The sequence below is a fragment of the Amblyomma maculatum genome, chromosome 10 (genome assembly GCF_055883805.1).
Source record: "Amblyomma maculatum isolate TAMU_Amacu chromosome 10, ASM5588380v1, whole genome shotgun sequence".
NCBI classification, from domain to species: Eukaryota; Metazoa; Arthropoda; class Arachnida; order Ixodida; family Ixodidae; genus Amblyomma; species Amblyomma maculatum.
Window position 1 is genome coordinate 54,096,635 of NC_139353.1, and position 12,919 is coordinate 54,109,553.

Genomic DNA, 12,919 nt, shown 5'->3' on the forward strand with positions numbered 1-12,919 from the left:
AGAAATAAAAATAAAGAACTAAAAAGTAAAAAAAAAAATCTGTGTGTGTGAAACACTATTGCGTCATACCCTTAACGGCGGATCTTAAGTGTCTTCCAAATTTTTACATAGAGAGGGTTGAGATAAATCAGTTGCAAAACCTACAAGTCAGGTTCCCTGTACGGCATGAATTCTAGCACATCGGTATATACATATAAAAGGTAAAAGTGCGCGAATAAAACAGGACAAGAGACGAAGGAACAAAAAACGACAATACGGGCGCAGAATTTAAACTGTTTAATCACGAACGAATGCACATGCTATATCGTTTATGATTAAACACTTGCAAATCTCATCAATAAAACATAAAATAAAAAAAAGTCTGCGCCCGTTTTGTCGTTTTTTGTTCCTTTGTCTCTTGTCCAGTTTCATTCGCGTACTTTTATTGTTTATCTGCAATGAACCAACTATAGCCCGCAAAAATGTTAGGCTTCAGTATATACTTCAGTTTAGTTCAGTCGTTCAGTCGTGTCCGACTCTTCGTGACCCTATTGACCATGTCACGCCACGCTTTCCGGTCTCTCACTATCTTCCTGACATCACATAACTTCATCTGCAATGCCTCGAGGATGCCATCTAACCATCCGCGTTCGATGCCTACCCCTTCTTCGGCGACCCTCAACCTTTCCCAACATCAAATCTTTCTCCAGCGACTCCTCTCTTCTCATCAGATGACCAAAGTATCTGAGCTTTAACTTTAGAATTTGACCCTCCAATGAGCAGTCAGGGTTTATTGTCGACAATATCGACTGATTTGATCTTTTGGCAGTCCAAGGAACTCTTAAGAGTCTTCGCCAGCACCACAATTCAAACGCGTCAATTCTTCGGCGGTCAGCCTTCTTCACAGTCCAACTCTCGCATCCATACATCACAACTGGAAAGACCATAGCACGAGTTATACGGATCTTGGTTGGCAGACTAATGTCTCTGCTCTTTACTAGGCGGTCAAGGCTAACCATTGCTCTCTTTCCCAGAAGCAGGCGTCTCCTAATTTCATGGCTGCAGTCTCCTTCTGGGGTAATCTTGGAGTCAGTATATACTTACTTTGGGGCAATAGTGGCAATAGTTGAGAGCAGTGCTGGCGCATCCCCTGGCGAAGAGACGTGCGCGCGCCTTTTCTGGATATACTTTCCTCACCCCTAGCATGTCATCTCACCTATCCTCGCGTCAGCAATGCCGATAACGTGTTCTCGCACAATACATTTTATTTATTTATTTATTGATACTGCGTTCTTGTTTCCAGGACATTGACAGGGTGGATGCTGAAAGAAAAAAAAGAACAAAGTATACAAAATGCAGCTTTACATAATTGAAGACGCATGAGGTCAAGGTCAAGATGCATGCACTGCATCTAATTATTTTCCCTGATGCTGGTTCTGATGCTACTTTGCATGAATTCGGCCTCACAGGTAAGCGGGATTGTATACGAAGACTATAAGGCACAAGAACAAGCGTCCACCTGCGGCGCAAGTTACTGCGCCGAGCTAATATATGCTGAACGTCGTGAATTCGGTCCTTTAATTTTTTTCCTCATTAAATGTGGGCTTGGTGGTTACCACATTTCTTCTGCCATGAGTGCTGTACTGATAAAAAAAACAAAAAAAAAAACAGTGGCAATGCGACTGGTCATTGGGGCAGATTTTAAATCAAACTTTTATAACAAGCCTTACCTATAGCTGCTTAATGGCAGCTTAACTGCTACAGGTGTTCTTAATCTCGGTGTGGCAACTATAGCCAACGGCAGAAGCATACAGGAAAGATGCGGGGCATTATTTTGGCTTTACAAGTAAGTCTCAATCTTTCATCTAATCTCACTGCATGCAAGACAGCTCCCCCCCCCCTCCCCCCCCCCTTCCTTTTGGCCCTTCATGGTGAAGGAAGGCCTCCGCCATGCATGCAAATAACATGACTCTGAGAGCCTTCTCCCCCCCCCCCCCCCCTCTCCTTTTTTTTTTCTGACTCCCCCTTTCGTTAAACTGTAACAATGGTAACAATGGGCACACCGTCTACGGGCGCTGAAAGTAAAAGCTTCGCTAAGCCACATTTCATCCGTAGCAAGGGTGACGAATACATATTGGACCACTCGGGCTAATATTTGCCAACTGAAGAGCGGCCTTGCGGCTGTCACCAGAAGCCCCGCATAATAATGATCCACGAGATCAACATCCTGCGCGCCCCACTACGAAGCGTTCGTCTGTAGTGACCCGCCTAGTTCCTCTGCAGAGGGCTTGGCTGCGCCGGGGCCAGCAGTGTATTCACGAGGAGGCTTGTGTTTAACTGGAAGGGATGTTTACGCGATAGCATAAGGGTATCGTGCAAACAGTGTATGCGGCGTCGCTCATAGCAAATAATCCGAGGAACTTTCAAAAACAGTTAGAGCAGTGCAGAGATATAAGTAGATGAAGCGAACATTTGCGACGACGTTTCCGTAGCATAGGCAAAGAAGGATCTCAAAAGTAAATTAGGGTTAATTAGGACTAAGACGAACCTGCTACATGTAGGTCACGAAGGCTCGCTTACTCAGGTACGTTAGGAGGGGACGTGGGAACTATAAATACGACCATCATAACTATGAGTTGGAAGTTAAATACAAAGCGGCGATGCATCGTGATAAAATTTTGGCGCGAATAAGAAACCGAACAGAAAGCACAGGCAAAAAAAAAAAAAAAAAGAGGTTGTCTGAGTCAATGGCATGATAAGCAGGTTTGGTTTGGTTTATGGGGTTTAACGTCCCAGAGCGACTCAGGCTATGAGAGACGCCGTATAGTAGAGAACTCCAGAAATTTCGACCACCCGGGGTTCTTTAACGTGCACTGGCATCGCGCTGTAACACGGGCGGCTTGCTTTTCGCCAACATCGAAAGGCGGCCACCGCGGCCTGTATTTGATCCCGCATTCGTGAGCAAAGTAGTCGAGCACCCTAACCCTGCGCCACCGCGTCGGGGTGATAAGCGGGTGGTAGCGAATGGCAAGGTGAAAAGGCAAAGACCGCGCTTTCCACTCTCTAGGCCAACCTTAAGCGGCCTCCATGTCTTCTTTCCTTTTCCTTTTTATTAAATCCCAATAGTAAAACCTCCTTGATGCGTTAATAAATTTTTTTTGGAGAAAAATGTATTATGCGGGAAAACGTATTATCCAAGCGGACTGATTTTGAAAAATTTAACTCTTGAATGAGGTTCAAATCATTTAGAATTGAGACTTTCACTGCATCAAAGTGCAGATTAGCATTTATAGACATAAAGTATGAAAAACAGTTACTTTTTTAGTTCTCGCAGAATTCAGCTCGCATATGCGTCTTCCTGAGCGCGGAAGAGATGTAGTTGCAAATCTGGTTCGTAGGAGGCAATGACGAGCCGAGCCGGTATCTCTTCCTTGGTTGTTTTTGAATACACCTGTGACATGTGCAGAAGCCATCACATTTGTTTACAGTGGCCGAGTTTTTGCTCATGTTGCGTCCCGCAGACCCGGCCCGTTCGTACGCAAGCGAACAGTTGCAGTTATGAGATGGTTCACCCCTATGCCTCTAAGACACTGCAAAGTAGCCACAGTGTTTCCCCTCATTAAATCATGTTTCCGCGTGAATGGGCGCTTATTATGTTGGCTCGCGGCTTTCTTTGATGCTTCGCCCTTTTGCAACTAGGCGCTGCAGAAAAGCAGCCATGGTGGACGAGCTTTGCTGTTCATTTTTTCATGCTGTGAGCGCTCGTTAGCACATGTCCGATTGATCCCAAAACGTATTATATACCACAATTTGTCGAAATTGTATTATATGACCACAATTTGACAAAATTATACGAAAAATATAAAAACACGAATTCAGTCCCGGTGTTCCACTTGGAAGATGAATTTAAGTGTCAAAGAGTATGATCATGTCTGTTTTAGTAAAACGAAAGAACCTATTGATTCCCGGTATATAACATCTAATACGTAAGGAAGCTGTATATAAGCATTTAGGAGTAACGCTGTCATCGGATTGTTTATGGAATGCGCATGTTGACGACTTGGTACGTAGGACTAGTAGAGCACTAAAATTTTATTTAAAGGAATTCGAGATGCTCTCATGCCAGTCTAAAATACTATATGAGTTGCGTAATACCTATTTTGGAATGCGTGAATTGGGATCCTTCAAACAAAACATTCACTGACCACAATGAAAAAATTCAAAACCGCGCAGACAGATTCGTCTTATGACGATTGGGAAGAAAGGCACAATAAACCAACAATAAAACCGGCATTAAAAAAGACGCCTGATTTACGCAGCCCAACTATGTCTCCAGGCGCATAGACCACACTTTGAAAATTCGAGAATGTCAAGCCCGGACTGCTACTTAAGAAATTTTTTTTTTTTGTTAAATATATGAGAGAGTGTAATCGCTTAAATGAAATGCAAGTGTGCTATGTGAATGAAGATCATTGTTTTTCTATGCTGTAATTTCCTGCTGTAACGCCTTCGACCGCTCCAGGGTAATCTATGAATAAAGAATAAATAAAGAATAACTATATGGGGGATTTGTTTTTTACTTCTAGCGATTTTGAGCGTATGAAACGGGAAATCATATGAACAGGTAACGCATCAACGAGGTTCTACTTATATGACGCATCAAAGTATCTTGGGCCCATAGCCGAACACAGTTGAGGCCCGTAGTCGCACACGCTTGAAAGAAAAAAAAATACACTAGATTTACTCTTATGAGTCATAGGTAACGATAAAGGTATCTATATTTATACTAGCAAGAAAAAAAAAAAGGATAGTAGTGCTATTGAATTTCGTGGACGCTCCGACTTCAAGTGGTATATTATTTGATATTTTTGCACCGTACAGGTGGGGTAAGTATCGGCCGTAAAAATTATGCTTTAAACGAATATTGCGGTTTCTCGTATTCTGGGCGTTACTAGTTGGGAGGGAAAAGAACTGGTCCTGGAGTCCGCCAATGGGCGATGGCGCTTGAATTGGTTTTTATAACCTCACCTTTGCATACCTTTGTTTTCTTTACATCTTTTATGACTGTGTATAGGCTGAATAGGTGAGCGGTAACTTAATTCCAGGGGCAAAAGCGACCGGAGCCGAGGAGCGTCATGCGCTATATCCAGTCTATATGCACCATCTGACAATTAAGTTGTTGGCAGCTCAGAAATCACAGCTCTCACGTGCAAATAGGGCTGCCGGTTGTTGTTACACTGATGTGTTAGAAATTAGTATAACGAAAGCTTCATTTAATGATAAAATTAGGAGAGGAAGTCCGCACGAACAAAGCACTGCGGATGCCTGCTATTATTTAAAAGTGTTATAAGAGTTTAGCATCTTTGAACTATATACATGTACTGAATACTATTTCAGTAATCCCAATTTGCTTAACGTGCTGTGTTTTAGGCTTTTTCATTACGTTGTTTCAGGCAATGGATTGTGTTCCATGCTTCAGTGGATGTACTGGTTTTTTGTTTTGTACTGATTACTTTTTCTTTTTAAACTTTACCCCACAGTGTCGCTATTGTAAATGTATATCTGTACTTATGTTTATTTCTGGAAGCCCGGGTCCCCGCCAGGCAGAATTATCTGCCTTTAGCTCCGTGTTGATGCCCCCCCAGTTCTAATTCTAGAGTCACCGGATAAGATTTATCTTGTGACTCTTATTGTTCTCGAAGCAGCGCGCCGCCATTCAAAAACAGCGCCCTGCATGCAGTAGCTGCGCTCTAATTCTTTATGCTTCCCATTGATGGAGCCACCAGTCCCGGGAAGACGGGCGCTGAGGTACACAGCGCGCGCTGTTCAGATTGGCTCACATAGCCGTAGATTCCACACTGCTCAAGTTGACCCATCTTTGATATCAATTTTAATTGTTTAGCAACTGCGGAATACTCAGTGGGCGTGCGGATAACTGAAACTTTCGAAAAGCAAATTGTATGTCCTCCAATTCAACTATTCGAGCGAACTCAACAGTGATCGAAACAAATCGTATGTGTATATAATCAGCATTTCGGATACTTTTTGACTAAATGGCACGGGGTTTGAATGGTGCCTGCACATTTTTTCCTTCGACGACTGTCCCAAATATTTCTGGGACATTTAGCGCTACCTCGTTAAAACGGGCCCGCACCGATGCTAGGCGTCATCCTGCAGCGATATCACTACGAGCAGGACAAAGGGTTCGGCACCGCGACGCGATCGATTGGCGTAGCGGCGTTCATAATGACAATACGTAGCATATAACACTGGACGATGACGATGTTAATACACAGCTGTCGCCCGTCTTACGCCCTAAATAGGGCAGGGGTGCGGGCTGATTGGTGTTTTATATTCACGACTTTCTGTTCAGTCTTTTGCTGTGTTGCGCTGGCATTCATCGTGTCCTGGATGTGTGGTTCTAGTTTATTCTTTTATTGCGAAAGCAATACTGCTAGCACTTCGAGCCTTTGGCTATAGTGCCTAGAATATATTGGCTAGTGTGCCGACCGAGGCCTCCCGGGTGGCACCATGAGCGATGAATGCCGGCGGCTGCCGCCAGGAGCGCTGCAAACTGGGTGGGTACCAGCCGCGCTGTTTGCTGCCTACCGCGCTCTCACATCTTCGGCAAGAGGGCTGCTTGCACTGCATTTCAGCTCTAATTAAGTCGCAACAGACCTCAGTTATAACTGAAGCCGCTGACTACAAGTTTCAGGCTGCGTGTTTTGTCTTAGACTGGAAGCGGCGAACGTATTTAACGCTTCTTGCTTGCGAAGGCTTCTGCGAAGTTTGAGCATCTTAGTCCCGGACATCCCGTGCTCACAAACGGAAACCCAGAATTTCTATTCTACAACAATTAAAGCAATTGACAAGCAAAGCAACAATTGATATAAAATATCTTTGTAATCTCTGGAACAAAGTGAAATGCTTCATTTTTATTGATATATGGTTCTTTCTGCGCACTGTACACTTGCTGACAAGTAAACACGTACGCGCAGTTTCATTTATATATTGTATATGCGAACAACACAGGAAACAAAGTCACGCAAGACTCCTCTTATGTATATGTAATAACAAACACAGGCACATGTGGCAAAATTGGAACAGCAGAGCACAAACGAGGAACCTTTACTTACCGCCGGCTAAGGTACATCGCGGCCTGTGATTGCACACAAGGTTTTGCCGAAGTCACCGTCTTTTGAATGAAGAAGCTGACCAATGTTTTTTTTTTTCCTCTCTCTCTCTCTCTCAGGCACACAACATGCACGAGACGCGGCCGGTTCATCGCGAGGAAGCTCGTTGGTAATGCCGCGCTTACGGTGAAACATGCGCCTAATATATAACTGCATCCATGTGACATATGCGTAGCGCAAAAGGACAATCGAGGGACACAGAAAAGGTACACAACACAGGTGCTGTCTGTAGCGCCTGATTGTGTACACTCTGTGCCGCACACTGTCATGGATTGCAAATTACGAGCGCTGCGACGGAGAACAACAACGAGAGAGTAATGACAAGGACAGGCGCTACTATCAACTGAACGTTTATTCGAAGAACACAGATTAAATACTCGCAGAAGACAACCAAAGGCACATGCGCTTCACAGATTTTTCCTAGGTATCCAGATAAACAATCTCACATTCTTGGATGCTTACAGATGGTGAGCTCACGCACGTGTCACTGTTTTTATGGATGTGATATGACTCTGACAGTTCTCTAGTCATTTGATCTTTGTGTCTAAACTTAATTTTGGTTTTGTTAAAAAGCGCCTAGGGCGCTTTTTAACAAAACCAAAATTAAGTTTAGACACAAAGATCAAATGACTAGAGAACTGTCAGAGTCATATCACATCCATAAAAACAGTGACACGTGCGTGAGCTCACCATCTGTAAGCATCCAAGAATGTGAGATTGTTTATCTGGATACCTAGGAAAAATCTGTGAAGCGCATGTGCCTTTGGTTGTCTTCTGCGAGTATTTAATCTGTGTTCTTCGAATAAACGTTCAGTTGATAGTAGCGCTTGTCCTTGTCATTACTCTCTCGTTGTTGTTCTCCGTCGCAGCGCTCGTAATTTGCAATCATGTACCAACTAGCTCAACTTTCCGTATTACTGTCATGGAGCACCGTTACCGACTCGCCCAAGTTTCCATCCTTGTGAATATAACTGCATGCTCTAAAAATGGTTTTCGCCAACAAAAGCAGTTGCCGTTTACCTTCCATCATTTCTTGCTTCGTTCCCATTGTACAGAATGCGTACTTACGTAGCATCAGATAGCGCAGTAATACGTACGCTCCTTGTTCTAGCGGTAGCCCCGTTTGCCAAAAAAGCAAGTCTTCTCTGTGCACCACCGCTTTCTCTTTGGCATTTTTCTCTGCACTTTCGTGAGAGGCACTGGGGATACAACAATCGGGAACCGCGCTTCACCACTGGCGACACAGTAAAAAAAGAAGGGATACAGGCGAGCACTGAACGCGCGCACAAAACGCGAAAAAAAAAAACGATGCAATCGTCGCCGAGCAGGTAGAAGTGCGGAACGACTCGCATGAGCAAACACCTACACCGTAAATAAACTGCTGCACCTTCGTGAAAGCAAAAGACGCGCAGAAGCAGGTTTAACACGCACGCACAACACCAACAGATTGCCGTATTCTGAAGCGAGAAAAACTGCGTCGTCTGCTCAGGTGGTACCCTCCCGACAAGCAGCGCCCTCTGCCGCTAACAATTGGCTTTCATTGCAAATAGCGACACCCTCGCCCATAGGGAAGCGTGGGCGCTCGGCACACTAGCCAGTATATTCTAGGCACTGTACTTTGGCGTGTCGTGGCGCCTCCATACATGACCTTTCACGTGACCGTGTGTCGTCACGCCAGACCGAGAGACGGGGCCCCCGCTTGAGCCATCGGATGGTGGCGGTATAGTGCTCTAGAATATAGAGGCAGTGAGTCCTTACAGGAGCCGCAGCGGTGACATCACGCCATTTTCACGTGACCATGTGACGTCACGCCAGACCGAGAGACGGGGCGGGGCCCCAGCTCGCACCATCGGAAGGTGGCGGCGAGTCCATACACGGCGCTGTGTCGCAGCCGAGAGAGGGCGCTCGCTGCTTGTGACGTCGGAAAGCTGGAAAAGGACGTGGTGACAGTTAATCAGGACATAAGAAAGTTAAGCCTGGAGAAGCGTTTCGAAGTGGTTGAGGTAAACAGGGAGGTGCATAAAGCAGGTTTTGGTAGGGCTTTTCAGCGAGATGGCATTCATTTTAACAGAAGGGTGGGAGCAGAGATCGGCTGGCGCCTGGCAGGCAGGGCTGCAGCTTTTTTAGGGGGTCCGCGAGGACTCCGTGCACAGAGGTAGTTAGAAGTGAAGCAGAAGAAAGTGTAATAACGGAGGCTGAGCACCCAAAAATGGCAAGGAGGAGGTCGAGAAAGAAAAGTACAAAAAATAAATTTAACACTAGGATCAGCTACATAAACATGCTAGGAGGTAGAAAAAGAGTGAAATGGCTAGAGATAGAACAGCAGTTGAAGGATGACAAAATAAGTGTGTATGCTCTTTGCGAGACTCATCTCAGGGATCTAGAAGGTCCGCCGTTTACAGAAGGCTACGTATGGGAAGGGTGCAACAGAACGAGAACGGAAAAAAAGGGTGGAGGGGTAGGTATGTTGATACGCCAGGGAACAAATTGGCAAAGAATTAAATCAACTTCTAAAGAACATATCTGGGTATCAGGAACAATTGCCGGCATAAGGACATGGCTAGGGGTAGTTTATTTAAGAATAGGACACCAATGCAGGCAAGAAAACAAGGATCTTGTTGAATGTCTCAGTGACGATATAAGCCAGTTTGGAGACGGGGCAAATATTATTCTGCTGGGGGACATGAACGGCCACGTCGACGATCTGGATGGATACACGGATTGTAACGGGAAGCTAATGCTAGATTTCTGTGAGCGACACGATAGTTATAGTAAACAGAGAAACAAAATGCGAAGGCCAAATCACGTGGGAATTCCGACGACCATTGACTACTGTCTAATGTCGCAGGGAATTTATAGCAAGGTCACAAAAATGGAAATAGACGAAGAAGGGGAGTGTAGTCTGGAAAGTGACCATAAACGTATTAGTCTGCAGATGGGGCCCTCGATGAAAAGAGAAATGGAATTTAGACAAAAAGTAAACGCAAAATTAAACGACGATCAAATAGCGCAGATAGCAGCAGATATAGAGGAAGCAATAGAGAAAGGCCCCATGGAAGACTGGGATTATGAACAAGTAGAACTACTCATAAGGAGGAAAATTAAGGAGGGTAAAGTAGCAAACCGCTGGATTGGAAAGAGGAAGCCACGGAGCTGGTGGAATAAGAAAATCAGGGAAGCTATTGAACAATGACGGGCTGATTCAAGGGAACACCGAGTGGCAAAGAAAGCACAGTTATCTCAGGAGGAAATCGAACAAAAATGGGAATCATATCGACAAAAGAAACTTGAGGTACAGGCCCTCGTCTAAAGTGAAATAAAGCAGTCCACCGATCTCTGGATGGCTGACATACACGATGCCTCTAGAGGCGGAGCAAGAAAATTCTGGAACCATATAAGCTGGCTAGGGAAGAAGAATCAAAGAACGCAGGATCGGATTCAAGATAACGAGGGAAATTGTTTAAAGGTAGACAACGCAGTGAACTACATTACATCAGTTACAGCCGAGACATTTAAGAGCGACGATAGGATAATCTCCGCAAATCAGGAAGCAACACAAGGTAGCAGAATACAAAGCAGCTTAGAACTGACCAATCTAAACTGGAAAAAGGCGGAAAAAAATATCCCCAAAAACACATCTACAGGAATAGATGGAACTCCGATCAAGCTAATTAATGAACTTGGCCCAAAAAGTAAGGAAACGTTGTTAAAAGCTCTGGAACAGTCATGACGAATAAGCAAATTCCGGACAACTGGCGGAAGAGTAAAATGAATTTGATTTATAAAGGAAAAGGAGAAAGGATGCACATAAAATCCTACAGGCCGATTACCATAACATCTGTTATGTACAGGTTGGCCATGCAGGCGGTGAAATTAAAGGTGCAATCATGGGTAGAAAATAACAAGAGACTCGGAGAACTTCAGAAGGGCTTTAGAAATGGTAGGCGCTTAGATGATAGCCTGTTCGTGCTTACCCAATGCATCGAAATATCTAGAGTGGAAAATAGACCTTTGTATTTGGCCTTCCTGGACATAAACGGGGCGTACGACAACGTAATCAGGGAAGTCCTGTGGAACATATTAAAAGAAGAAGGTATCGGTTATGAGATAATAGAGATATACCGGGATAACAAAGTAGAAATTACATGGGAAGGGATAAGAAGTACGAAAGATGTCAAAGTATGCAAAGGATTAAGACAAGGCTGTCCTCTATCACCGCTGCTGTTCATGCTTTATATGATAAACCTGGAACGGAGGATACAAGACAGTAACCTAGGTTTTAACCTGTCATATAGATTAGGTGGAAAGGCGGTAGAGCAGCGCCTCCCCGGTTTGTTGTATGCAGACGATATTGTGCTGCTAGCTGAGAGTCTGGAAGAATTGCAACTCTAGTTAAGTATTGCGGAGACAAAGGGGACGCTCTAGGCTTCAGATTTAGCGTCGTTAAGTCGGGTCTGATGATTTTCAACGGCTTAACTAATCAGGGTCTTAAAATACAAGGCCATGAAATACCCAGAGTAGCAGAATATAAATATCTGGGGGTATGGGTAAACGAAGGATTGGCATACATTGGAAAGCATGAGCAATCACTTAAGGCCAAAGGACGAAGAAATGCCGGGATAATGAAGCATAGGGCATTGTGGGGATACAACAGGGAGGTTTTGAAGGGTATTTGGAAACGAATTATGGTGCCCGGACTTACTTTCGGAGATGCGGTTTTGTGCCTAAAATCAAAGGAACAGTCGACATTAGAAATAAATCAGAGAGCCGTTGGACGATTAGCACTAGGTGCCCACGGCAAAACCACAAATGAGGCCACCAGTCCTGGGACGACGGGCGCTGAGGAACATAGTGCGCTGTTCAGATTCGCTCATATTGCCGTAGATTCCACACTGCTCAAGTTAAGCCATCTTGGACATGAATTGTAATTGTTAAGCAACTGTGGAATATTCAGTGGGCGTGCACATAACCGAAACTTTCTAAAAGCAAATCGTATGTCCTCCAATTCAACTATTCGAGCGAATTAAACAGTGTATATACTCAACAGTGATCGAAACGAATCGTATGAGTATATAGTCAACATTTCGGATATGTTTTGACTAATTGGCACGTGGTTCGAATGGTGCCTGCATATTTTTTTCCTTCGACGACTGTCCCAAAAACTTCTGGGACATTTAACGCAACCTCGTTAAAATGGGCCCGCACCGATGCTAGGCATCATTCTGCAGCGAGATCATTACGAGCAGGACAAAGGGTTCGGCGCCGCGCCGCGATCGAAAGGCGTGGCGGCATTCATAATGACAATACGTAGCATATAACACTGAACGATGACGATGTTAATACATAGCTGTCGCCCGTCTTACGTCCTAAATAGGGCAGGGGTGCGGGCTGATTGGTGTTTCATATTCACGACTTTCCGTTCAGTCTTTTGCTGTGTTGCGCTGGCATTCATCGTGTCCTGGATGTGTGGTTCTAGTTTATGCTTTTATAGCGAAAGCAATACTGCTAGCACTTCAAGCCTTTGACGTGTCGTGGCGCCTCCATACATGACCTTTCATGTGACCGTGTGACGTCACGCCAGACCGTGAGACGGGGCCCCAGCTTGTGTTATCGAATAGAGGCGGCAAATCCATACACGGCGCTGTGTAGCAGTCGAGAGAGGGCGCTCGCTGTTTGTGACGTCATGCTTGGCGGATAAATGGGGCTGTGGCTCAGCTCCTCGCAGCGGTCGGGGCGCAGCCTTACGG